The following is a 26,121-nucleotide window of genomic DNA, read 5'->3' as shown; positions in this document are numbered from 1 at the left end:
CAGGTTTAAAGATCCTTTATTAATGAATCAGTATGTACAAACTCTAACATGAAAATAATGAGCCACAGAATATCAGGCTATTTACAATACTTTTCTGAGTTTTTTTGTTCACAAAATTTTTTTTACAGGATTACATCTCTAGATAACATGACAGACATACACAGAAATCAGACTTTTTATTACATACATAAATAAATATTGACTTTAAATGAGCACAATAAGGGACATGATTTCTACAGACCACTTGGATGAGAAAGTATCAGTTCTCCTATCTGCACACTACAATATATTTAAGTAAAAGGAAAAATAATAGCTTTATATAGACCTCTGTTAATCACTCTGTAAATCATAGAACTTGCTAAATATTCAGTGGTGGTAAGACAGTTAGGGGAGTCCACACCTCACATAAAACTGTATGGCCATGCAACACCATAGCTAAGACGCAACAACTTCATGGATTTGTTTCTATCTTAAAATTAGCTCTGAAGTACATGCAGACACCTAGCCATTGAGTTCTGGCTATAGTGTGAATGTTTACTGGAAAAGATTTAGAGCTGTTTGTAATCACCCAAATGTGTGAAACTCAAGGAACCCATGGTCACAGTGTAAGAAAGAGCATTAAATAAATAAGTTGACTTCACAAATGACATTTACTTGTAACTAAGGTGGATTAATACTTCTGCTCGCATGAATCAGAGACAAGTTGAAATTCAGTCTTCTAACAAGTGGACACAGAAGATTCAAGGAAGGTCTTTGAAGTCAAATGTGTTAAGGTCTGGGCTGGGATTTTTCCGGGGCTGGTTCCTTCTCAAAGGGCAATTTCCCTTTGTTCCGTGAACACCACTCTACTGCACTGGTTTTTAGCGGGAGGTGCCCATTTCCTAGGGGCAGGGAGAAATCCTAGGAACATTATTTTTTGGTCGCCACAATTTGGGAAAGGGGAAGTGAGCATGCAGAAGCAGGATGCTGATGAATATCCCACAATGTCCAGACCCCTGCAATAAAGACCTAGCCAGCCCTCAATTTAATAGTGCTGAAGTTGATACATCTTGTTCTCTGCAGCCAGTTATCTATTCTCTTGGGTTTCTAGAATTTGGAATCTCTAAGCATTGCTTAAGCAGTCACCCACCATAAGCTTTCTGTCTGTGATCTAGCCTATTTATCAATGAATGATTGAATGGCAACATCTTGATTTGGGAAAGTCATTCCATAGAGTTCCATTTCCCAAAAGACAGAAGCACAGAAAAATTTATTATTAAGGGGTTTTTGGTGTGAGTGAGAATAATGCATACAACTGTAGTTTATATCAACTTAACCATCTGTCTTTGACAACAATATTTTTGACCAGCTCAATGTTTGAGTCAATGCAAACTCTGCATATATTTTTGTGAGAAAAATGCATCTATTTTAATACAATATATTAGAGAATGAAGAACTGAAACTGCCTTATGAAAAACAGTACTCATATGTTTAAATTTTGAAAAATTATAATTACATGTTAATCATTTGATTATTATTAGAGATTATTAAAATTCAAGACAGAAACATGTGTCTTTTATCACCTCATTAATAGTTTTCATCTAAGAACACTAATTGTTTTTTCAATATTATATCCAAATTAGATGCTCATAAAGGCTGTTTTAAATTTTTTTTGAGGGTGATATAAGCTTCAGATCCATATCTGAACTAAAAATATATTTGCTTAATGTTATTTACCTGGACAAAAAACCCTATACATTTTATAGTTAAATTTATATAATAATTTAATAATATTTTGCATCTCTGTGTATACTCCTGCATTTTGAACTATACAATAGGACAAAGCCCAGCTGGCATAAATGTTTGAGATTTGTTTATAAAGAAAGTGAAAGATGAAACACATAGCCAGTCATGAGAAGTTGTAATTTTTGATTTTAAAAGCTTGCAATTCAAGTGCTGGTGACAGCACTAGAATAATCATAGTTTCAGATCTCTATGATGTGTGCCTGCACCTGGGGGTTTTCAGTGAAGGCTGTGTTCTCCGCTCAGATACTTGGAAGCAGGTGATTTGAGGAAATGCTGTGCTCAGTCCATCCAGTGACGGCTGCAGAAAGCTATTCAGAATGTTAACATGGACTTCCACACTACTCTGAATTCCCACTGGATGTGGCTTGTACAAAGCTGCAAAACATCCCACCATTCTCCACTTTTAAAATACTTTAACACACAGGAAAGAGTTTTCCATATCTATTATTAGCATCCATGTTTCTAGACTGTGTCTCCTAAATATCTGCATCAATGTAATAACAGAAGGGGCTTCTCCCCATCTTACTTATTTTCCACCTATCTTTCCTTGAACACTGCAGTGAGAGTTCAGCAAATCAAGGCCAGGCATCCATCAGCATCCAAAAGACAGTGAAACGATAAGGAGTAAGTCCGTCCTATCATCAAAAGCTAAAACAACCTTACTTGTTTTCTCTTTCTTGTACTTGCATAGATAATGAAATGAGGAAGCCTTTCTTTTATGGAGATTAATTTTGATAAATTGCTCCTTTCTCATGGAATCCACATTGATGGGGAAAATATATTATCCTTATCAACTTTGGAAAAACAACATCTCTATCCAGCACCAGCAAAGCGCAAAAACAATTTCTTTAGGGATTTGTACCATATGGAAGGGTCTGTGTGTGTATATAAGGATGTGCATATATATTTGTGCATACATATATATACACACACAATAATAAGTGCACAGATACAAATCTATGCATGTTTAAAACCACATATATATGCAGTTTCTCAAGAAAAAAAAATAGATGAAACTAAACATTTCTGTGTTTAGGTTGTCCCACAACACAATTCAGTACCATATGCTGATAACACGTGTTGACTGGAGCTCATGCTACTGGGGTAGGTTGGAGTACAGGAATTTTCCAAACAATAAAGTTTGAACTAAAGGAAGATAATCATCCTTTTTATCTCAATAGAAGTCCTTTTGTTTTTATATTATTGAGAATATTATAGCATGCAAATAGCTTCCTTAGATCAAGAAAAAGCACATCTTTGTAAAGATTTGAAAATGCCCAATTGTTGTAATGCTTTCACCTGAAGCAGGCAGCTTTGTGAATTTTCAGATGGCAAACAAAACACACCAAAAGCTGTTTTCTGCACTGAGAAAGAATACAAATAAGGTCACAGATTAGGAAAATCTCTCAGATTGGATGAAACATTTAAAGGTCTTCCCAGAGCCGAATTTCCATTTCTCCATAATCTAGTTTACGCATTGCCAGTTTTGGATGTCTTGGAGATAATAAATGACAGATTGAGCTTTCATTTTCCTTTATCTAAAAAGAACCTGAGGGTGCTTATGTAAGGAATTTTTTAGATTAAACTTCATGGGTATAATTCAGGTTATAAATTTTCAGTTAAAAAGACTTCATGAAAGAGTAAAGAAATAGTACCCAAAGGCCATATAATCTTAGTTGACTTTGCAAATCAAAACAATAATTTAATAAAAAAATGCATTTTATTGATTAAATGTATACTTAGTATGTGTATAAACTGTGTATTTGTTACACTACTCTATTTGTGAGATCTTGCTGCTCTAAATTCAAGGACATCTCAGTTCTGCAGAAATCCAAAAGAGATTAGTGAGACCACAGACAGAAATGAAATTCCAAGTTCTGTAGATGTCTTCTTCAGTTTTCTCCTCTTGGCTGGGGAACTGGTGTCTGTCTGCACTCACTAATGACGAATCAACTGTTTCCAGGTGGCCTGTGATTGGCAGAAGTACTTACTGTGCAGTCTCTGAGGAGTCCCTACTGTTCTAGAGGGATACTGTCTAGAGGATGAAGTTCAGCAAGCATATACATCCGGGCAACGTGGAGACAGGCTGGGAGCGGCTTAGTATCTTTCTGGAGATGGTTTGTAATGATGTGCATGATGATGTTTCAGATGGGGTCCTAAGAAGTGACAAGAGCCATCAGCCCTACACTTTACGCACCGAACAGAGTGGGAACCCATTAATTTGTAGAGATGGCATTAGACCTGGTCAAATGTTCCCTCCTAGAGCAGGCTGTGATCTTTCCTGTACTGCATTTGAATATGCAAACACATATTCACTCATTCTCTCTCTCCTTCTCTTCTCTCTGACCCTGTCCTCTCCCAGTTCATCTCTTCCCTTTTCTTTGCTCCTTCCCTCAAACCAGAGAGAGAACATAAGCTCCATTTGTAAGCTCATCATTCTTTAAGCAAACTGTGATCTTTTTCTTTTCTTAAAAAAGTTTTTTACAATTAACAACTTTAATAAACAGAATGTCGATGGAGGAATATCAGAGAAGCATTTCCTCCAATCTTGGGGTACTGAATCTTGACTGTATCAGCTTGACTGGCTTGGGAGCTGTCTGGGGAACTAGTGCAGCACCTTTTCCATCGGTCATGGAGGTGAGACCTTGGGTACTATATCTGGTCCCTTCCCCTCTGTGCCTGGCACTGTTGGCCTTTGCTTCCTGGCCACCATGACCTAAGCATCTTTTCTCTTCCTTCCCTGCTCGCCCTTCCACCATGATGTTTCTGCCTTGGAGACAGCTGACCATGGACTAAATCTTCTGAAACTCTGAGCCAGATTAAACCTCTCCTCCATTATGTTGTGAGTGTTGGGTATTTTGTCTCAGAGATGGGAAAGCTGACTAATACAAACCGTTACAAACATAAGGGACCACCAAATTCTCCCATTGTGATAGCTTTTGTTTTTCTACATATTATAATCAGACCAAGTTATAGAGGTAAGTTTGACTCATTATTTTGAAAAAAATCAGAGTTAAAACAGACTAATTCTCAATTTTCTCACCAATACACAAATCTTTAGACACTGCCATTTAAATTTAGGCTGACAAAAATTATTAAAATGAGTAAGATAAAAATCAACAAGAAGCTACTTGCTTTAAAAGAGTAGATGAACATATTTTTTCTTCAATTTTACTTGATTTACTTTTCCTTGATTTAAATCAAGTAGATGGATTTGGGTATATTACAGGAAAATTCACATCATATATAACAATAATATCTATGTAATAAGAAAATAAGCACTATTGTTTATCATTTCAGATATTGTCATACTTAAAAGTTTTTAATTAAAAAATTCAAACTGATATGAGGTGCTGGATCTTTTTTCCATATTTATGGACCTAAAAGATAAGGGAAAACATCTACTATGAAGAAATAAATGTAAGGAAGAAAAAGGAAGAGAAGCGAAGGAAACAGGAAAGAGAAAGGAGGGAGGAAGGAATGACAGGGTATGGGAAGGGAGAAAGAAAGGAAGGAAAGAAGGAAGGAAGGGAGGGAGGGAGGGAAGGGGAAGGGGAGAGGTAGAGAGGAAGGAAGGGAGGGAGAAAGGGAGGGAGGGAGGGAAGAGAAAAAGAGGAAAGGAAGGAGGGAAGGAAGGGAGAAAGAAGGAAGGGAAGGAACAAAAAGGAGCAAACAGCAACCATACAACTTTTGAGAAAGGTAGTTACAAAATACAGTGGACTCTCAAGTTATGACCGGCCTGACACATAAACAACTTGGGTTATGACTAGAATTTTAGTTTTAACTTACAGCCAAAGTCTTGAGTTATGACCCACATTCCAGCTGCTTGTGCTTCCAGATGGGCTCAGACACAGACTGAACCCTTAAAGAGCTCTGGAAGGAACATGACAGCATCCTCTCCTGTGTGGGCTTCATTGACAAATCCTGGGCCAGGGTCTCTCTAAGGACCCTGAGCTCTGCCTGGAAGAAAGTGTGGCCTAAATTATGCAGGAGAGAGACCCTGAAGGCTGTGTAGAGGCACCTGACCAACCTGAATTACAACCAGCCCTCGGGAATGAACTTAGTAAGTTGAGGGTCCATTTACCAGTAAGCAGACATGAATGGAGACCTTCAGCAAAGGAGAATTGCCTCCTCCAAGAAAGCTGCAATAATTTGTCTATATGTTTTTATTTATCACCAAGACTTCTCTCCCCATTAACTAGGACTGCCTGGGCCCCTTAATTCCCCGAACGTGCTACTCACTGTGCACTGCAGAGGGCGGGAGCTCGGGGGTGCGGAAGGTCCTGATGGTGGCTGGGCCCTCCCTGCCTGTGCTCAGCACTTGGACTTTGAGGCGATACAGGATGGACGGCCTCAGGTTGGGCACGGTGAGCATGTGGTGATCCTGAGGAGTGACAGGAGATGGGACACTCTTTAAGGACTTTGTAGGGACAACACACGATGAGCATGTGGTCCGTGGCAGCTTCTTCACTCAATGAAGAGCATCATATGCTCGGTTGCTTTTGAAAACAACAGCTGAATTTGTAGCATAATTTCTGCAGATTTCCTGGCTCTGCCTGACACATGGCTTCTTAGCACCTAGCTCAAAGCTTGGCAGCCTGCAGTGCTTGGCAGTGTTAAAATGGGCCAAGGAGGCGGTTCTCAGTGCTCACTCCTGGGATTTCATCTTTTATTTACTTATTTTTATGCCTTAACATGAGATTTTCCCATGGCTTACCCTTCTCAGCTCCACATCTTGTAATGTGAATTCTTGATCATCCAAATTTCAGTGAATGAGCCAACTGTTTTCCTTAAAACCCAACCTATCTATCAATAGCCGTAACTGAAAATGTTTATTTTTATGCCAACACATTCTTCTTAAAACTCAATAAAACCTTGTACATTCATAAAATAACTAGTTTCTCATTACATGGAATACTTCCTTCCAAAATTTAAAAGGTTTTTTCTTCTTGTTCTTCTTTTTGGGTTTTTGAGCAAGAGGTGGATATTCTAAGAAGGTTTTCAGAGTGGGTAAAAGCCACAGATGATTTTTTTTCAAACCAAGGAATTAAGTGGCTTAGAAGACTGGCCAACTCATGTGGGCTGTAGCCAAATTTGAAGGAGAAATAAAGACAGAAAGATCCTTTGAGCTATTTTCCCCCAATTTAGCACTTCAAACAGGGCATAGCCACTTGGACCAGAAGGACACAGGCTTAACAAAGACAGAAGAAAAAGGCAAAATCTCTTGCACACAAGGGCGACATGAGGTCTGTGGAAGTGGCCCTTACTAATCAAAATGCAAGTGGATGACAGTCTTTACAGTCACAATAATACTTGCAATGTGTCAAGGCTTACAAAATGATCCACTCAGAAAAAAAGAAAATGGAGAAATGAGTCTCAACCCACACAGCACACATGGAGACTGAGAGAGCTTCTGAAATGGCCAATGGCCAATGGCCCCTGAAAGCAAGCCATGGGTCCCCAGGACAGGGCAGGAGGAAGGAAGTTCCACCTACCAATGGCAGGATTTGGGACTGGGAGATGATGCTGTTGGGCAAACTGTTCTGTCTGCTCTCTGTCGTGACCTCAGCCCAAGTCACCTGGAACTCAGTCATGGGCTGATAGAGATTGGGCTTGCTTATCTTCCAAGAAGAGTGTCCAGTGATGTTCACGTCTTGGACAATGAGGGAAGCAGAAAGGTTCTCTGGGTTGGCAAGCATTTTGGAGAAAATGTGACCTGTGGTGATATAGAAAAAAAGACAGCAGGGTTAGGTTACTGGAGAGAGTGTCCGCCCATTCATTACGGAAACTTGTGGATGCCATTTAAGGGAGGGTAATCTGACCTCATTTTAGGCACGGCAGTAGGCTATTGCCCTGTTCACGTATGCTAAGCACACTTTTCACTAAGCACTGATCCTTTATAAATTATTTTTTAGAACTCTGCTTTGGGACTAGAAGAGGGCGAGACATTAATCTCCAGCAAGACTAAGCCGTTTCTTAGCAACAGCAATGACTATGGTGAGAAGGGGGGGATCTCGAAGCTCTCAGAAGTGCAGATGGAGGGATCTTGGGGGCTCCACATACAAAGCCCTAGAGAGTTGGCTGCCATGGTTGATAGAAGCTCTGGCAAGGAGATGGCGCTGGGTGGATATGAATGAAATGGTTGACTTTGAAGTACATCAAGTGCAATGTGTACGGAACTATCTGGCCTCATTTCTAATGGGTTAATATTGTCAGAGAAGGAATCATTCCAGTGCTGTTAAGATTATAAAATAATACACACATTCCTAATCTGTTTCCCTACAAATTGAGCCATTGTGAGATGCAACCAAAAGATATAGTGAATGTTCACATTTTCTTAAAAAAAATTATTATAGCAAAAGACACTGAGCCACTAATCCCCCTGAACATCTTCCCTCTCACTTTGAATACACTTGTCCCATCATTCTTGCCATTTTCTGAAACAGTTCTGGAGTCTTCTTTCATGAGGGTCTTAAATGTGCTGTCCTGGGTGCCTCGATGCCCTGCATGGATTCAAAATGTTGACCTTCCATGGTCATTTTGACTTTGTGGAAGAGCCGGCAGTCACAAGGAGCCAAATCCAGGAAATGAGGTGGATGTGGATGTTTTTATGAGCCTGCCTTTCAGTTGCATGGTGCTCAGCAGCAGCAGTCACTGTTGTTTTGATCACATCTCATAAAGACACAGAGGAGGACTTCAGAACTGCTTCAGAAAGTGGCAAGAATGATGGGGTAAAAGTGTTCAAAGATGAAGGAGGGATTTGGAGGGAGACTGATGGCACTGTCTCACTGTATTAGATTTTAAAATTAAACATTAGCCGTGTGTTTTGATTATACTTCATAGAGTAGAACTGAGAAAGAGCTGTGCTTTGGGGCTTCAGAGTCTTGTGAAATACAGCTCGGAAATGTGCCTCAAAGTACTGTCGATATCCTAGACCTGGAGGTGGAGGTTTTATAGGTCGGAACATACCTGTCTCCCCAGGACAACTGATGTGCTTGTGGCTTTTCCCCTTCAAAGTGGAGCATGGTGGCGTAGTAAAGAAAGTGGCTTCTGCCTTGGAGAGACCCTTTGGCCCTATTGATTGGACAGTCACCTTATATTTGTAGGAGAATGACAGGTCTTGAGGAATTATATAATTTTCCTAGAGCAAGAGAAAAAGAATATGCCAGCAATAAATACTAAATCTCATTAGGGATAAAACATTGAGTGGGAATTGAAATCACACCACAGCCAGGATCTTTTTCTATATATATGGCACAGGTAATATGGTTTTCATAAAAATGACAAAGAGCATCCTGTTTTTCTTTGATTAATTACAACTGTGAAACCTTCCCGTGGCCGTGGGATGCATCCTCCAGAATTCCGCCATACTATCATGGTTCTGTATCAAACCACACAACTTCCAACATTGGCAGCAAGCATTTTGGGGTTGGCAGGCCTGTGAGTGGTGGTCTAAACCCATGATTAGAAATGCAATTGTCTTTTTTTGTTAAAACAACAAACTCAGGCTTATATTATGTTCACTTTTTCTGTTGAAATGATATCCTTTAGCAATGTACTTTTTCCTCTTTCTGAAGTTCTATTACTGCTTCCTGTCATAATGTCATGATTTAAATATAAATACAAGAAACAGGCTAATCTGCCCAGGAGTCAGAACCTTAAAGAGTATGGAAGCTACGCTCCAGTAATGATTGATGGCATTCACTGTTAGAGCAAGTTTGCAGCTATGATTCTTTTATATCTGGCTGTTAAGTTAGGCTTTTGCATTCTATTTTCCGTTTAAGGTGTATATAAAAGGTAGAGATGGAATATCCTTGTCTGGTATCCTTTAAGGAAAGCATCAGGTTTCCTACCAGACAGTTCAGAGGGTGAGGGCAAAACATGAAGCAAAAATTAAAATAAAGGGGCTGGGGATTTAGCTTAGTGGTTCTGTCACTTGCCTTGCAAGCACAAGGACCTGAGTTCGATCCCCAGTACAAAAAAAAAAAAAAATTAAAATAAAAAGTGAAGCTCAAAACTTTCCTGGGTGATAGGATTCTTGCAAGTTCATGGCATGAAACATACAAAGAGGATGAGATGTGATTGCCTAGGATGCTGGCCTTTGATCTAGAAATCAATGAGGTGGACTCCATTCTGTACAATTAGCACTAAAACACAACAAGGAAGCAACTCGATGCAGACAACCCCAGCCTGCTGTGTCTCCTTGGGACCCTGCATTGCTTTTCTCTAAGAAGGAATCTGCATGATTTATAGAAGTATATTGTGACCCAGAGTGAGCCAGTAAGGATTCTGCCTCATAGGCATTTCAAACTTGTCCTCCTGTGGCAAAGAAGGCAATGGTAGGCAAAGTACTGGAGGCTCTGTTGAAGCATGAAAGCAAATTACTATCTTTGAAAGTCATCTTATAATGAAAAGGGATGAGTTCCAAGCCTTTAGTGACATGTTTTTGTTGGATTTTGATTCTTATTTCTACCAGATTCATTACATAGGCTTGGTGAATAGTTATCCTGGTCAGCGTTCCTAAAAATGAGAAGCTTAGGATGTGGTGGCTGCAAGAAATTCAGTAGGATTCTGTAGGGTCCCAAGGTACTGTTTGTTTGTTTCTGTACTTCTCAAGTCGTTTTAGTTTCCTAGAATGTCTTAGATGGTCATAAGTTTTGGGAAAAAATTAAAGGAAAAACACTAATACACATGGGTTGAGATGGGTCAAATTTATTTTTAAAAAGCTGCAAAATTCTGAAAATCTAGCTACCTGTTTTAGCACATTATCTTAATGTTACGGGATCAGGTATGATTCTAGAAATATTGAATTGTTTAGAGAGTGTTGAAAAGAAAAGTGGTCTTGTGACATTTCACAAATGAAAATACTGTAACCTTTTGGGCTGTGTTGTTTGATTTCTTAAACTGTCCTAATAGATTATACATAAACTGCTGTCCACACTTTGTACAATAAAATGCTTTCTTAAACACTTTGGTTGGTTTGACTCTAATCGCTAACTCATGTGTTAACCCCAAAATATTTGAAATAATGTTTGATGTGGTTGTGATAAAGTTGCTATCCCAAAGAGCTTAATGTTCTCTTAAAGTTGAAAGACAAAAGATGAGTCCGTTGTCTGGGATAATTAGTATCTTTCATTAAGCATGTGTTGATGGCAAGGGGGGAAATGGCAGAGACATGTATTGAAGAGCAGCATCATAGAAATGTATGGGTAAAATGATACTATTAGGTCACAGTGCCAGGTCTAAACTCAGAAATAAATTTTAGGGTTGTTCTGGTTAAGATAAAGCACACAGAAATTTCTGAGTATTTTCTAACTGATCTATCAGTTCCATAGGCACTGTGCCTTCAGTGTCTGAGTCTTAGAACATACCCCCCATGTTGGCTGCAAAATGTACTAGTAAAACTAAAAATTGAAAGAAAAACATGAGTGAGTGTCATGCCCATTTTCCTCCCAGCTTTCATCAGGTCATTCTTTAACAGTTTGCTTGTGAGAGTGAGTTATGCACATGACATCTCCCCATTGCACATTCTTCTGTCCAAAGAGTGCACAGATCCAATGCACCTAGAAGCTCCTCAGAGTTGGTGGGTACAATCATCTCCTTACGTGGGTCATGCCCAAGGATGTCTCCGCTCCAGCTGTCCTGTTGTGAGCACAGACTTCCGGAAGCCACTGCACGTGATATCAGTTGACACTGGGATCTGTAACATCAAAACACACAAACACAAAACAGCCTGGAAGTTACATTCCAACAGTGTTACTTAGCTTTCTGAATAAAGACCTGAAACCATCAGCTTACAATGACAAAAAGCTCCAGTACACGAGTGGGTGGACACACTGTTTTTTTTTTTTTTTTTTTTTTGAGTCCTCTGGGGAAGCAGCCAATCATGGAGGTAGTTTGTGGTGCAGCAAAACAATTTCCTGATGGTTGGGAAGACAAAGAGAGGGAAGTTTTGCTCATGCCCTCAAAGACCTAACTTCCTCCTGCTAGACTCTACCTCTTAATGGTTCCACCATCTCCCAATAGGATCAGGCTGGTGACCAAGCCATCATACACAGGCCATTGAGGGACATTGAACATCTGAACCACAATGTCATATAATGTGATGTTCTTAAAACTGAGAGAAGAGGAAGAAAGAACATAAAAGTCTATAGGAAATTTTTAAAAATGCATAAATGAGCCCAAAAAACCACAAAGCTTTGGTATAATTCTGATTAGTTAAAAACACCAGAGTAAGTGGGAAAAAGTAAGACACTGCCAGAGGAAACCAGGTGTTGAAATGTAAGCACTAAGCAGAAAAGAAAGATAAATAGTAAATTAATAATGAAATGATTCCAAATATGTTGCGACTATTGGGACTAACCTAGCAAAAACCCTACCCAAGAGGTCATAGGAGAACTTCTTTTATTTCCTGTTTTAAGGGAGAATCTTTAGACATGCATCAATTTTATATTGTTTGATAAAGATAAGCCATTAGGCTCACACGAGAGCAAAAATATTTTCTTCAAACCTGAAAAATTAGCTATGAATATTTACTTCAACCGTAAGTGGTACTGTAAAAAAGATGTCTTGGTTTTTGTTTTGTTTTTTGTTTTTTTGGTACCAGGGATTGAACTCTGATCCTTGTGCTTGCGCAGCAGGCGGCTAAACCACTGAGCTAAATCCCCGGCCCCTTAAAAAAGATGTGTTATTAGAAGAGCCAGGACGCTTGGCTTTCCATGCATGGACTATTGATCCTATCTCCCAAACTCTCAGCCCTGCTGAAATATGACTCTGTGTTCCAACATCATGGGGAGGAATGTTGAACCTTTGCATAATTTCATTGCTGGGCAGGGCAGCATATTTTCCAGATAAAGTGTGAAAGAAGAGAAGAGAAAATGATGGACAAGCAACTCATTGAGTGTGGGAAAAGACACTCTGACAGCCTTGGGTTTATTAATCACACCAGTGTGTCCAGGGTGTAAAATAGCACTGCTTTGCCGGTGATTGACATTTTGTCCCAAATGTTCATGCCAAGTGTTTGATGGGGGTTTTTCAGAGAGGGAAAAACTCTTTGATGAAACTGGGTTGATCTAGCGAGAACTTGCTCTGAGCAATTTGGAACCAGAAAAGAAGAGCTTTAAATCTGTGAAAGTAAACAGATATAAAGTAGGCGCCCACGATGTTTAGTTAAAAGGGAAATTGCTAACTGGGGGGGGGGGTCTTAATTTTTATGCAGCAGAAATCCAGACTTTTTCAGAAAAGAATTATGCATTACACACAAGGTTGAAGTCACTCCGGGAGTAGAGTCACAGTCTCCCCTTCAACAGCAGTGAAACAGGACCACTGAAGCAGCTGCTGCCTTGAATCCTACTAATCAGTGGAACTAGACAGATAATACATGCATAAGGTGTGTGTCCGGTAAGAAGAGAACAGATAGAAACAGACAGTAGGCAGACAGGGCGTATTGACCAAGGGTTACGGTCTTCCACGGGTGCCTTATATTAGAGTAAGGATTGGGCATCCAGGATGACGGACTCATACTACTTGTGGTTACCACTGGTGATCTATGATTACAAAGCCCTTGAAATGTCACCAGTGGCACTGCAGAAATAAATTCTTCATTCTATTTTATTTGACTCCCTTGCAACAGCTCTAGGTGGCTTGCGGCTATGACGTGGGAGAGCTTGGTTCTAGCTGCAGGGAGTAATCACAAATGTCAAAGTCCCAAGATAGGATCCAGACATGACTGATGTTCTTTGATTAAGAATAGCCAGGGGACTTCCAGTTGCAATAATATAACCAGGCTGGCTCCGTGTGAGGATCCCATGAATCCTCAGCATCCTCTGCAAGTTTTACAATGTCACTATGCTTTACTTAGAGGATTCACCAAGAACGATGCAGGAGATACCCTTTTTAGCTTCCTGTCTTTCCTCTCCTCTAAAAGTCACCATCCCTGAGTTCCTCTCTCCTTGTCACGTCCATGAATCATTTCACTTATTCCTGTGGCTTTCAGAATTACTTTCCTACTGACAGCTCACACATTTCTACCTCCATCTGCCACTGCTACTCCCCTAATTATTAGCTGGTCCTCCTAACTTCCCATCTGCCCCTAAATTTCCCCCCTTGGATTCAGGGTGCAGGAAGCAGAATTTGGGGGCTTAAGCAAAACCATACAGGAACGTGGACTTGAACAAATGAGTCCTGGAACCTCATTCAGTCTCCTTCCCTTCGTCTAAAAATAAGAATACCAGGAAGTCCAGTACACTAATCTTCGTACAAGCTTTAAATCACATAGTGCTGCATACTTGCTTTCTATGGCGACTGGGACAAATGCACACAAATGTGATTGCTTGGGCAACATCACCGTGTTATCTTCTGGAGGTGAGAGGACCAAATTGGATCTTCCTGGGTGAAAATCAAGCTGTTAGGAGGCCAAATTCCATTCTGGAGGCTCTAAGGGAGAATTTTTCTTCTCAAGCTTCAGAACGGTTCTGCCATTCCTGAGCTTTAGTGAATCCATTCATAGATATCTACTTCTATGATATTCAGTTACACAGATATTTTATCTTTGGCTTCATCTTGCCAATGATTAAAAGTCAGAGTTAGTACATTAGGTTATGACTGCAGGACTCAATCTCCAGCTAGAATATTAAAAATAGTATCATGCAAGCCAACATTCCCTAATGGGATGTGCAGCCGGCTTTCCATATCCACATCTGTGTGTTCAGTCACCAGGGATGGAAAATATTAAAACAAAATAAATAAAAGACAAATAGACAACCATAAAAATAATACAAATAAAAACCACTACAGTACAAGCTATTTATATATCATTTATATTGTATATTGTCTCAGCTAGTTTCCCATATTTATGTTGTAAAAATGCAAAGTCTAAAGCCAGAAGGACCAAAACAATGAAATGTGTTTCTATTATCACACAGCCAAAGGAACTGCTGCCAATAAGATAGCAAAATTACCGACAAGATTAGCTAAATGAAATACTCCTTTTTAAAATCATGCTTGCTATAGAAACTCACTGTTGACAATATTTGTTTTGCTCTGGAGAATTCACTATTCCAACTAATCATGTCCATATTGCCAGACACAAATCAACTCAGACTGAACTTTAAAGCCAAAGTCAAGGTCATTTTCTTGTTATTGCATCAAGCCTGTTTACCACAAGTCCATAATTTCATGCAATGGAAAGTAAATTTGATAATAGCATGTACCCTGATTATCTGCTAGGAAATATTGACACAGTTTTCTGCCTATGGTTTCTATATTTGAGAAATCCTCTGATATTTCTACATTTATTACTAACTTTGGATTATTTAAAGTAATCTCTGTGTATGTATATCCAATCAACAAGTAGTAGCATGACCAATAGTCACATAAAGCAAAGAACGGAGAATATAGCAAACAAAGAAATCATGTTTGTCTGAAAGACAAGCATGGTTCCACAACTGTCATACATCCGTTAGTTCTGTAGGGATATTGCTCAAATTACTGCTTGATGGTATGGTACAGTGACAGTGGAGCCCTTTTCTTTTCCCCATTTTAACAGAATTCTCAAGTTTTATAGCATTTTTTGTTTTGTTTTATAGCATTTATATTGAAAAGTGGATAATGAAATCATTTTGTAAAACATCGCTGTTTTGTCTTGAATGGGGAACATATTACAGGGCAAGACTGAGAAACTCGGGACCTCTCTCCTGCCTTCTTTCTGCCCGTTGGCCACATTTGCAGCCCTACCTACAAAAAGAGACCATAAACCCCTTCACACTTAAACACCTGGAGTGTCTGCTTTGTTCCGGGCACTGTTTCAAGCAATCTGCATGTGTAATCTCATTTATCCTCAGTACAAACATAGGAAACAATCTATCACATTTTTTCCCTTTAGCTCATCCCATTCATAGCATAAAGGAGAACAATTCATTGATCATCTCACTAGATGATCCATATCTGTTCATGGATCAAACTTCACAGGTCAGAACAGTAGAGAATTTTACTAATCTGGCAAGGGTTATCTTCAAAAACTCTACAATTAACCATCAAACCTATTACTGTCACTATAGTCATTTTTATATTCAAAGTCTTGCCAGAGAAAGAAAGTAAAATGTCAAAGGTCTGGAAAAGGAAATATAAAATTCTCACTAAAAAGTACATGATAGTTTTTAGAGAATATGCAAAGGACTCATTGCAGAAAATGTTGGAATTATCAAGGTCAGAAAGTAATGCTAGACTCATAGTTGAGATTTAAGTATAAAATGCATTTATAATATACCAGTAACAAAAATTAGAAAATGAAATTGAGGAAATGGTATGTCAACTATAATAGGATTAAAATAAACACATCTTGGAATAGCCTCTTTACAATGTAAGACAGAATTTTGAGAAAATTTTAAAATGTGAATAAGGTGATATATCACATTTGGGGTTGTAACATTCAGTACTTTTAGGATGTGAATCCCCTAAGCACTGACACAGAGATGAACTGCAATCTCAATAAAGACGTCAGGAGGTTTTTGTGAAAATTGAAAGATGAATTCAAATATTTATATAAAACCGCAAAGGCACAAGAATTGTCAAGATAATGTGAAAAGGAAGTAAAAAAAAACAAACTAGGAGACAATACTATAAAACTATTTGTAAACCTACAGTGAGTAAGACAGTGAAGTGTTTTGGAAAACATACCAATGACTCTACGAAAAGTTCCCAAATTAACTTGTACATGTTTGCTTAATTTAGGGGGAAGGGGATACTACCAAGCTTGGGAATCCTCATTTTTAAATAAATGATGCCACATTAATTGGAAATCAGGGAAGTCAAAAATTAAGACAGGTTGTGGGGGGGAATACTATTAATACTCAATTTGTAAAGAATTTTTGCAAGACAGGATGACCAAAGAGTTGAAGGAGAGGTTCAATAAAGAAGAATCCAATGCCAGGAACTTATGAAAGGTGTTCAGCTCGGAGATCAGAAAAGTGCAAATTAAAACAAGGAGTTATCGCTACACATGTGGACAATAGCTACACTAAAAAGATGGGAAACACCACGTGGCAGTTGGAACATGTTGGCCCTCGGGCTCACACCCTACTGGTGAGAACGCAGACTGGTTTAATGACTCTGGACAACTAGTAGTGCCTCACAAAATGCACCACATGCTAGGGCTTGAGATCCCCTTCCTCCTCGCCACTCTGGAAAAACATGTTCATGTGGGAGAACATGTTCCTAGCAGCACTAGTCAGTAGCCCCACACCGGAAGCAAGCGAAGTCCCCCTCTACAGATGAAAAGATGTAGTCCACAGTGTACGGGAGAATCCAGGCAGCAATGTAAGGGAATGAATCCATATTTCAGAATAGATTCTTTTCTGTTATAAGATAACTCTGTGTAGGAAGCTGGATTCAAACTCTGTGATTCCACTTTGACAAAATTTAAATACAGGCAAAACAAACCTTCAGTTAGTTTTAGAAGTCAGGAAGCTGGTAGTTAGTCTTGTAGGCTTGGGATGTTTACCTTTTTGATATTAGATGCCTGCATTTTCATTATATTTTATCACATAATTAAACCTTTATTATTAATAAGATACATTAAGCACTGCTGATACTAATATATTATTATACAGCTTTAACTTAAAATTGATACATGTAATGCTCAAATACATTTTATAATGTAATATTTTTATAATAAATTTTAAAATAATTTTAATACTTATTACAAATTATAATTATTTTTGCTTAAATTCTTATATTGCCACATTTTAGGTATACAATACATTTACATTTATAATTGCGTGCTTGTGCCTGTATACGACATATCTTGGTTATTTTTTCCCCATTACCTGGGTGCACTTCAACCCCTCCACCCTTCCCTATTTACATAGACTTTGTTTCCAGTTTCTTTTCTCATAATTTTTCCTTTCCCTTCTTTCCTTTCCCCTTCCCCTCCCACTTCCCTTACCCCTTTGGACCTTTTCTTCCTATGTAAAATTATCAATTATTCATTTTAATCCTTATGGAAATCAGTATGGAGATACCTCAAAGAACTAGGGCTAGGGGTCCCATTTGACCCAGCTATTCCCCTGCTGGGTATCTTCCCTAAAGAATTAAAAGAATCATACCACAGTGATATATGTGCACCCATGTTTATAATACCAGTTTGTAATACAGAAAGCTTGGAAACAGCCCAAGTGCCCATCAACTGGAAGGTGGATAAAGAAGATGTGGTTTTTTTTTTTTTATAAAATGGAATACTACTCAGCCACAAAGAACAAGAAACTAGAGACTTTTATAGCTAAATGGATGCATATTGAGGCCATCCTCTCAAGTGAAATAAATAGGACACTCATGTGTAAATACCGAATAGTTTCTCTGATGTGAGAAACTGAAAGTGTAAACAAATTATTATTTCTGATGTGAATATGGAATCACAGCATTTTCATTTAATAAATTTCTACTTTAATTAAATTATGACACAGATGAAATACATTCATCATAATGGCAATGTCATTTTAGTTGTAGAATAGGATTCAGCAGCTCGAAAGAAAATTTTGGAACAAGGACCACTCTCACATCCGTAGTCCTCATTAACTATCAATGCCGGAAGGAAACAGAACTCCAAAAAGAGGAGGAGATTTTAAAAACTGAACTGTCAAAAATTCCCTATTCTGTTTCTCTTTTTAAAATTTGGGGCGGGGGATTTAGCTCAGTGGTTCCGGCACCTGACTTGCAAGTGCAAGGTCCCGAGTTCGATCCCCGGTACCCCCCCAAAAAAAAAAAAATTGGTAGAGGGCCAGGGATTTAGCTCAGTGGTTCCTCTGCCTGCCTTGCAAGTGCAAGGATCAGAGTTTGATACCTGGTACTAAAAGAAAAAAATAAATAAAATAAAATTGGTAGAAGCAATAAAAATAAAATTGTTATACCCTATAAATGCTTAAGCAATATTTCAGCAATGCAAATTAAATATGCTAAGAATAAAGAAAACAAATATGAATTTATACTAAACATAAATGATCAAATGGAATCCCTCCCACAGATAAATGTTCACTGTAACATTAATTATAAAATAAGATTTATAAGGAAGCTCACTGTCCTGGAATGATGACAGGTAATATAGTATTAGGACACACACGTACAATTTAGCAATTTGAAAATTTTTTGAAAAGTGCATGATATAATGCTCATATAACACTATAGGTAAAAGTACATTTATGTTTTACACACACATATTCATGCACACACATATAGATAAAAAGTAACTCGGTGAGTCAGGCACTGTAGCACGGGCCTATAATCTCAGCACTTTGGGAGGCTGTGGCAGGAGGATTGCAAGTTTGATCCCTGCCTGGGCAATTTAGTGGACTTAGTGAGACCCTGATTCAAGATTTAAAAGACCAAGGATGTAGCTCAGTGCAAAATTTCTGGGTTCAACCTCCAGGACCGTAAAGCAAAACAAGATGTAACAAAACAAAACAAACTCAGTGGAAAATACATGCGTAGGAAATTTTTGAAGGGAAACTCCCAAATGCTATTTCCAGGAAATGGTGTTAATATGCTAAGTGATGCTTTTAGTTTACCAAATTAGGTATTATAGGGTTTTTTAAAAAAATAAAAAATAGTTCAGAACAAAAATTACAGACCAAAAATATATTGCAAGTGTTTTAGACATAAGATTAGCACTCTGGGAAAGAAACAATGAAAAGCCAATTTCCTTGAAATGAAAAAATTCAGGGCTTGACAGCTGCTAATAACAAAATGTGAGATAGAGCTCCAGAACCAAGTTCAACCCATTTAGACTTCAACACAGAAAAGCATTTCTTTATAAAAGGAAGGGAAGAGAAGGGGAAGGAAATGGGGAAGAGGGGAAAGAAGAAAAAGAAAAAGTGTTTAGGTACTTTGTTATGACCTAATATCAACACCATGGCTTGATACTTACTTAAAAAAAAATACCTAATGAATATTTTAATCATGAGGACGTTTCTAAAAGAAAATGATACTTACCAAAGTTACAAATTTCAGTCCATTTAAACTTTAATTTGTGCATTTGTGATAATTTATGACTGCAAAAAACCACTTCTTAGAGTAGCAAATAGGCACCTTTCATTTGAAAGCATAGTGTCCTGCTCTAGAACTTTGTAAGGAAATTAGGATATTTTAGAATGGAACACTACAACATTTACTTTTTTAAAAAAGTGTCTACATCTTTACATCTCCAAGCTACTTAAAGCCAATAACATTTACACAAAACCATGCAGGTACCTTCAGTCTTTTTCCAGTAGACTTTGACTTGCAGTTGGTTGTCCTGGTAGAACGGAGCTCCAATCTCTATCAGGCGAGTGGGCCGTCTTCTTTGGAAAGGGGGCTGTATCGGGGCCACCCCTTTTCTAGTTTTCCCCAGCTGTTCTTCTATGAAAAAGCACAACATTCTAACTTACAGATCGAAAGTAATGATCCAATCTAATATTCAAACCAGGGTATTTCATGCCATCATGTTATTCATTCTTCTTCAGGCCCTCTTTCATTATTAATGGAGTACCATACTCTTTTATGCTCAAGTTCACAATCTTCCCCAACTTCAAAATGTGTTGGAATACCTAAAATTATACTATGTGGAATCCACAGACTTTCAAATGGTCACCACATTTCAAAGATGTTTTAAGAAATAAGCATATGTAGGGCAGGGAATTTAGCTCAAGAAATAAGCATACGTAGTATTTCTCATTATAGATAAAGTTTTAATGGGTATGGGGGAAGTAAAATAATATTAAATTGATTTTTCCTGAAACAATGGATAACTTCACATAAATATCATATGGGTATCTTATGTTAATACATGGTGCAAGGTCCTAAACAGAAATACAGCTCAACTTCGTCAAATTAGTAGTAAAAAGGCTCACCTCACATCAAGCCAGTGCATAAGATCAACTTCAGTCCCATCTCTCAACAAGCAATCTGTGTATGGTTCAGATTAGTGACCATTAGTGCACTGACACATGGAGAGGTGTCAAAGTGAAGTACGGAAATATATGCACCATATGAGACGCCGGGCAATAGCAGCAGCACCGTAGAAGGGGCATGGAATCCGCGAATGTATTTAGTTGCTCATTGACCTTTGCCATAAGCAGTCAGGAACATTGTCCCAAGGGCCAGAGCTGGACAAGCTAGAGCTGGGCAGCTTTTGAAAGAGAGAGGGAACCATCGAAGATGTGGTCACAGTGGAATGAGGCACACCTACCAAGTCACTGGGTCGATCCTTTGAAACACAGGCCCAGGGCTTTCTGATGAAATGAACCATAGGAGTACGGCTGTTGCAAGGTGAGCTGGTACTCTGGAAAGAAACTAGGCCGCTTTGGGGAAAAATAAGAATGTGTGCATGTGTCTGTTACTGTTTGCTTTAAGCATGAGCATTGTTTTCCCTATTATTTATTTTACCACATTGTTTCTCTGGTGAGAAACCGAAAGTGGGAATACAGGAATAAGGGAATAAAATGTATAAGAGATGTTGGGAAATGGGAAGAAAGTGTTCAAATGGGAAGGGAACAAGGGAGGAGGGAGGGAGAAAGGAAGGAAGGGAGAAGGAAAAAAAGGGAAAACAGAAGGAAAAAATGGAAACAAAGCTTTTGGATAGAAAGAGGGGAGGGGGCTTAAGGGAAGGGTAAATGGGAAAATAAAGAAAAGGCAGAAGATATCATGCACAGGTGCAAATTCCGTATGATGAGTGATATTATTTGCATAACTAAAATGTACCAATAAACGGTTTCCCTCAAAATAAATAAATAAATAAAATGTTCTCAACACAGGCTCGTTGAAGAGTGAGGAGAATCTACAAGTGAGTAAGAATGATCCCAAGCTCCAAATAGCCCGTATCTGTTGCGAGATGAGAAACAACAACACCTTGAAATATTTCTTCCACTCAGGCAATGCTGACTTTCATTCTTAGATGAGATCAGTTCTTACAATGTTGTTGTTGAGGGTCAAGATCTGGCCCTGGTTTTACTTTCCTTTTAATTGTTCCGCTTTAATTTAGCTGCATCTTTCTGGTTGTTGTCCTTCCTCATTCCTAAAATCGGATTGGCTCTTTCACATGTACATCTCTGATTACTTTATCTCAAAAGACAGTGGCCCTACTAGGAATACTATTCATCCATCCAAATGTTGGAGAGCCTCTCCATGGTGAAGATTCCCCTGGCTAAATGGAAACAAATTCCTCCTTAGTGTTCCTGCATTTTCTGTTTTAATTTTTTTTTCTTTAATCTGTTCTTCTAATCCATCCTAGAAGTCCTCTCGGGAAAACCACACCCTAATCTTCCTTGGATGCAGACTGCCAGCTCAGTTTGCATAGTGTACTGCATGCAGTGGAAATGGAGCATCTACAGGCTGATGGCTCACATGAAAGCTGGGAGTCAGGGTTCATGAGATGGCCCTATGTGTCATGCTTTAGTGATGCCAGATAAAGCGCCTGACATGAAGACTGGATGTGTTTCTCTGGGCACACTCTCCCTCCTCACAAGGAGAACAATATAATTAACTTTTTGATTCCTACAATATTCCTGGTGCTTCTCATGTGGTTGGTGAACTTTAATACTATTTTATTTATATTCATAAAACCATCTCATGAAACAAAGTAGCGGGCTGTGAGCTTTTGCTAAAGAGCCAGCTGGTAAATATTCTTGGTTGTGTCTCTCTCCCAAACACCTGATGACTACTGCAGCCCCAAAGTGTCCAGAGGTGACATGAGAACAATTACTTGTGACTGCATGCCAATAAAATCCTAATTATTAAAACAGATAGGAAGCTGGGTATAATACGTGGGCCATAGTTGGCATCCCCTTGAGAAAATGGACTCAGTACTTACTAAACACAAAAAATGTAGCCCTCAAAAATGTAAGGATCATGTAGTTCAGATTTAATCCTAGAACTGTTTTGTGTCAAGCATATGTTTTCCTCACCAGGTACTGAGTCTTCATAGAGATCCAACTCATACGCTTTCATAATGAGGGCATCAAAAGTACCTCAAGCCTCAATTCTGTGCCTCAGTCATGCTCTGAATTTAGACACTGCACACACAGAAATCCTGCCCTTTGAGGCATGACTTCTCTGCTTTCTAAATTTCCAATATTACTGTGAGACCTACATTCAATATGTTGTGAAGATCCTCTGAACAAAGCTTTGATGATGGTCACATTCTTGGAAAAGTGGAGGAAGATGGAAAGATGCAGATGAATGGAGAGAAGACTCCCAACCCAGGAGAAGGTAGGACCCATAAAGGAAAGTTGGGGCCCCACAAGAAATTTCACATGGACTGTTAACTTTTCCTTATGCTGACATGCCCACTACCTCATCTCCAGATTTGATCAAAAGGCAATTGATACTTACATCAGGGAGTGACTTATTTACAGTATTTTTGTTTAAGGAGTTCAAATCAATGCTTGGAAAGGTGAGAAACACTGATTAGGTCATCACTTTCAAGAGTCAGAATCACCAATGAGTTTGGAACCCAGAGAGAAGAGGTAGGAACAGGATACAGAAAATTTATGGGGCTTCTAGCCAAAATCCATCTCCCTTTTTCACATAATCATCGACTTAAAACATTCTCTGGAGCCAGAGATTTAGCTCAGTGGTTTCGCCGCCTGCCCTGCAAGTGCAAGGACCCGAGTTTGATCCCCGGTACCAAAAAATAAATAAATAAATAAAAATAGCTGGGTTACATCTAAAGTTGAATTAAAGATCTAAGATGGTCACGTGCTCATTTATGTTTTTAATTTCTTCACTAATCTGTGCTACTGAGAATTTGCCACCAGATAACCAAGATGGCAATGAAGATACTAAGTTGCACTTGTATGTGAATTTTGTCTTCCCACTTGCTTTTAAATCATACAAATTTTAATCTTTCATTAGAGATACAGGAACATATTTCTGAATATCTCAAGATTGAACCATTGTTGCTTTTCTGAAATGACTCAAGAAGTAACCCATCCAAAATTAGTGCTACTCATACTGCCATGGTTATGCATCTGGCCTTGTAAGAACATCTCTCCCACTTTGAGAATTAAAAGAAAATGAGATAAAATCATATCTACTTTTTTCTGAAAGGACATAAGGTTTGCTTTATACTCTATTTTCAACAGTCATAAGTGTTAAGAGACTCAAATATATATACTTATATATTTGATATATATTTACATATATATTTGATATAGATATAGATATCAAATTCAATAGTTAGGTTCAATGTTGACCTTATGAGAAAATTTGACTCAGTTCTTGTCCAATTCAGTTTGCAAACAGAATCATGGAAAGAATTACATTGATGAACTGAGGTCTCTGTCTCTCTCTCTCACTCTCTCTCTCTCTGCCATTTTCTAAAATTATCCAGGTTTGTTTAATTTAATAGATCAAAAGATTCAGAGTATTTTCTCTTAATTTCATTCATATTTGGGGGAATTAAAAGAATAATCCATCAAGTTCCAAGAGGCAACCATGTAGCACTTGGAATGTGTGAATATTGGAAATATTCCTTCTGCCTCCAAAAAACAAGCTACCTTTCCATTAAAGACAGCGTTATTATGCCCTACTTCCTTCAAGGGACCCTGTCATAAAAATTGCATGAACATTCAGCCTCTACTTGCATAAAAATATTTATCATTAAAACACCTAGTCACCTGCAGACCAAGATATAACTCAAAAAAGTAATTGATATGCTGACATTTACTACACTACCTGTTATAAAATATAATTCCCCTTGCTTATAGTATAAGGTTGTAATTATTCTTTACTTCTAGCTGATTCATGATAAAATAGAAAGTGTTCTTGTAAAACCATACACTAGTGTTTACAAGATTATATATCAACACTGGGATATAAAATCCTGACAAACATTCAGCTATATGCTACATAATCTGTTGTAAAGCCATTCTCCCCCACAGGGTAACTGGAGACCAGGCAATGTGTCTTACTGCAGATACTTTGCATTACTTTTTAAAAATTATTCTTTTATTACTTTCCAAATCTGTGTGGTAGGAGTCAGGCCTCACAAGAAAGTAGTCTGTGACAGGTCAGCTATCACACTTGTACTGGCCAGGTAAGAGGTTATCTAATTTTCAAAGATAACGGTTAAAGAGTCTGGCCACCCAGAATCAACCAAATACTATGTCCCGTTTGTCACAACTATGAGATAATTGGTGTCAAAATAACTCATTTAACTTTCATCATTCTAGTGTCTTCCCACCTGGCAGGAAACTCTCACGTGTAAAGAGAATTCCTCTGGAACAGTTAATAAAAACACAAACTCTTGGAGAATATAGTGAAATTATGCATACAGACCAGAAAAGATGAATAACTTTGGTTGCTTGGAAGATGAGACCAAATGCTATTCCTTTTTCCCTTCCTCTTTAGTATTCACTCCTAGGTCAGATTTATCCATTGACACCTTTAGGAAGCTGTGGTGTGGACTATAAAAGTGGTTAAACGGAGAAACAGTTACATCCAGTTGGACAACAAATGTGAATTGAATTCTGCTATAATGTGGGTCTGGAATGTTCCCAAAAGGCCCATGTGGTAAATGCTGTGGTCTATTGGGAGGTGATAGAATGCTTAAGAGGTGCAGTCCACTGAGAGGTCTTTGGATCATTGGGGTTGTGAGGCTTCTTCTCTCTTCCTCTGCTCCCTGGCCACCAGGTAAGTGGCTTTGTTCCATCATATCCTCTTACTCTGATGGGCTGTCTTTGCGTAGGCTGAAAGCCAGCAGACCAATTAACCAGGGACTAGACCTTCCAAAACTGTGAGCCAAGGTAAATCTTTTCTTTTTATAAGTTGATTATCTCAGGTATCTTGTGATAGTGATGAAAAGATGACTGACAAAAATTCTTACTTATCCTTCTCAAAGATTCAAGAAATTTGCAAAGCTTAAAAATTTTCTGGAACAAGAGGTAAACTAGAGAAGCCAGAAAGCAGTAGGTGAAGAAAGACTACCAAGTTTCTTCTCAGTATTAACATCCATAGGTTCAAGAAATGCACGAGAATATCCAGCTTTGCAAATGGAGCGGTGAGTTCAATTTGGAACTTGCCGGGGTAGAGGCGCCTGATGGCATTCAGAGAGAGACAATGATAAAGTGGGGAAATGCAGTGCATATTAGTGGAGACAGAGAGGTGACACATGAGGCACTGAGCAGGATGCACGATAGTGATTGAAACCACCCAAGCAGGTAGGGTGGATTCCAGAAAGCACCAATGTCCTCTAGATGATCGGAAGAAACCTCTGCGGTTAAAACCAAGAAGGGGTATGAGAAACATCAGGCTATCTGCAAGTCCAATATGCAAGGGTCAAGGAGGAGAGTACAGTTACACAGAGACAAA

The 26,121-nt window shown here is 38.6% G+C and overlaps 1 pseudogene across 1 annotated transcript; it reads right to left on the bottom strand.

Annotated features, from left to right (window-relative positions):
* Positions 1-20,702, bottom strand: LOC147828412 (anosmin-1-like; annotated as a pseudogene). Its single transcript, XR_015450847.1, has 6 exons — positions 20,026-20,702; positions 11,391-11,485; positions 8,755-8,926; positions 7,281-7,501; positions 6,028-6,169; positions 1-3,941 (listed from the first exon to the last, which is right to left on the bottom strand). The product of XR_015450847.1 is annotated as an anosmin-1-like (transcript).
* Positions 20,703-26,121: the final 5,419 nt, after the last annotated feature.

The sequence above is a fragment of the Heterocephalus glaber genome, unplaced genomic scaffold (assembly GCF_053883595.1).
Source record: "Heterocephalus glaber isolate CG9 unplaced genomic scaffold, H.glaber_assembly_v1.0 deba00001103, whole genome shotgun sequence".
In the NCBI taxonomy this organism is placed as follows: Eukaryota; Metazoa; Chordata; class Mammalia; order Rodentia; family Bathyergidae; genus Heterocephalus; species Heterocephalus glaber.
This window is presented reverse-complemented; position numbering and strand designations above follow the sequence as displayed.